This window comes from Schistocerca americana, chromosome 6 (genome assembly GCF_021461395.2).
Source record: "Schistocerca americana isolate TAMUIC-IGC-003095 chromosome 6, iqSchAmer2.1, whole genome shotgun sequence".
Lineage (NCBI taxonomy): Eukaryota > Metazoa > Arthropoda > Insecta > Orthoptera > Acrididae > Schistocerca > Schistocerca americana.
In genome coordinates, this window is record NC_060124.1 from 288,899,580 (window position 1) to 288,902,079 (window position 2,500).

The 2,500-nt window shown below is 63.3% G+C and overlaps 1 pseudogene; it reads right to left on the bottom strand.

The window, feature by feature from the left end:
- The window catches only part of LOC124621120, a 7,959-nt pseudogene that overhangs the window by 3,405 nt on the left and 2,054 nt on the right, over positions 1-2,500 (bottom strand).

Consider the following 2,500-nt stretch of genomic DNA (forward strand, 5'->3'; position numbering starts at 1 on the left):
AGAGCAGTGTCCAAGATGAAGGTATTTTCCAACATCCCATCCCGAGGGATGAATGCCCGCTGACGTTCGTCCACAGCACATGCGCGCATCAGGCGTGACGCGAGAACCTTGTGAAAGGTCCGCGCCAACACCGAGCAGACCGTAATGGGGCGAAAGTCAGCGGGGGATGTTGGTGCAGCCGTTTTCGGGAGAAGGGACGTCCGCGCGCGAAGCAGGCGTTCCGGAAGGGCGCGGGCCAGAAGGAAGAGATTCATCACTTTCACCAGGACTTCGTGCGGCAGGCGCCGCAACTCCGCTGGGGTAAGGCCGTCCGGCCCGGCTGCTGATCCCCTGGGCGGCAACGCGGCGGCGACCTCCTCATGTGTGACCGGCCCCCATATGCACTCGAGAGCGACAGGCTCTGAGTGCGGGAGGAGGCGGTCACGAATGAAGCCCGCGGTGGAGATGGGCTTCTTGGTGAAGAGGTCCGCCCAGAAGTCCAGCAGACCAGGGATGGCAGGTGGCGGCTGGAGCAGGGTGCCATCCAAGAGGCCGCGCACGCAACGTGCACGCGACCGTCGGAAGGCATCCTGCGTTCTCGCGTACTCCCAGCGGCGCCGCTTGCGCTTCTGCGTCGGCGGCGCGGCAGGCGGCCGCTTCGATGGTAGGCGCGGCCGCTGTGTCCTGGTGATCGATCTCTCCCCTCTGGACCCGACCGACGCAAGAGCATCCGGGAGCATGCCCAGGATGACATCGGGCGGCGTGCCCCGCCCCAGACCTATGACACGATCCAGGGCAGAGAAACGCTGGGCGGAAGCGGGTAGCCCCGCCAGATGCTCCCAGATGGCGGCGTCAGTCGGCCCCTCCGGCGGCGGCCCGGTGGTGTCGGCCGCGAAGTCCTCGGCTGCGTCGACGGGCGGCGCAGCGGCCTCGCCCGCGTCAGGCAGCGGGCTCGCTGCTCCCCGGCGGGACGCCGGCTCTTCCCCCCGACCGATCTCAAGCGCCTCCATGAATTGGCGGACAAGCTGCTTGTGGGCAGCTTGCCGCCGTCGGCACTTGATTGCCTCGAGCGTTCGGTCGGGGAACATCCTGATGAGTTCTTGATTGACGAAGAAGAACCGGGCGTCCCTCTCAAGGAACAGTTCGGCCTCCGCCTTGGCGAGCGACAGGACTTCTTCCTCCGTCCACCTCGCGCGATGCCTCTCCGTGACGATCACCGCGTTGGCGGCCGCAAGATGTTGGCGGCGGCGATGGACCCCGAGACCGTTCTTGGTTGTAAAGCTGCGGTGGCACTCACTACAGGTATACATAGCTGCAAAAGTTACAAGATTTTCGGCACGGCCGGTTGGCCGGCTAGGTGCTGGGGGAGTTGGGGTGGCACCTTCAGCGGAAGGGCCACCACTTATTCTCTGCTTACTGCCCCCAACTAAAAAAGGGATAGTGCGAGGGGGGGCTGGTGACCCCCCCAAGCCCCTGGTGCGGTCTTCCACTCTGCGAAATCAGCGGGCCCATGAGAAGGGGAGAAGACCGCAGGAGAGGAGAGGCTAAGAGGGCTAGGCCCATGTATTGCGCATCACTCTCCCTGTAACTATAACCCAAGGAAGGCACCTCGCAGCAGCAGCACGACTACATCAAGACCGCACTTCGAGAAGCCAAGTCCGGATGCAGCCACACCGCCGCCACTTGGCCACCTTAAGAGAGTCATAGTTACTCCCGCCGTTTACCCGCGCTTGCTTGAATTTCTTCACGTTGACATTCAGAGCACTGGGCAGAAATCACATTGCGTCAACACCCGCTAGGGCCATCGCAATGCTTTGTTTTAATTAGACAGTCGGATTCCCCCAGTCCGTGCCAGTTCTGAGTTGATCGCTGAATGGCGGCCGAAGAGAATCCGCGCACCCGCGCGCCCCCGGAGGAGCACGCTAAGGCGGACGCGGCCTCGCAGCAAGGAAGATCCGTGGGAGGCCAAGGCACGGGACCGAGCTCGGATCCTGCACGCAGGTTGAAGCACCGGGGCGCGAACGCCGCGCAGGCGCGCGCATCCTGCACCGCCGGCCAGCACGAGGCCAACCAACGGCGAGAGCAGACCACGCCCGCGCTAAACGCCCGCACTTACCGGCACCCCTACGGCACTCACCTCGCCCAGGCCCGGCACGTTAGCGCTGACCCACTTCCCGACCAAGCCCGACACGCCCCGATCCTCAGAGCCAATCCTTATCCCGAAGTTACGGATCCAATTTGCCGACTTCCCTTACCTACATTATTCTATCGACTAGAGGCTCTTCACCTTGGAGACCTGCTGCGGATATGGGTACGAACCGGCGCGACACCTCCACGTGGCCCTCTCCCGGATTTTCAAGGTCCGAGGGGAAGATCGGGACACCGCCGCAACTGCGGTGCTCTTCGCGTTCCAAACCCTATCTCCCTGCTAGAGGATTCCAGGGAACTCGAACGCTCATGCAGAAAAGAAAACTCTTCCCCGATCTCCCGACGGCGTCTCCGGGTCCTTTTGGGTTACCCC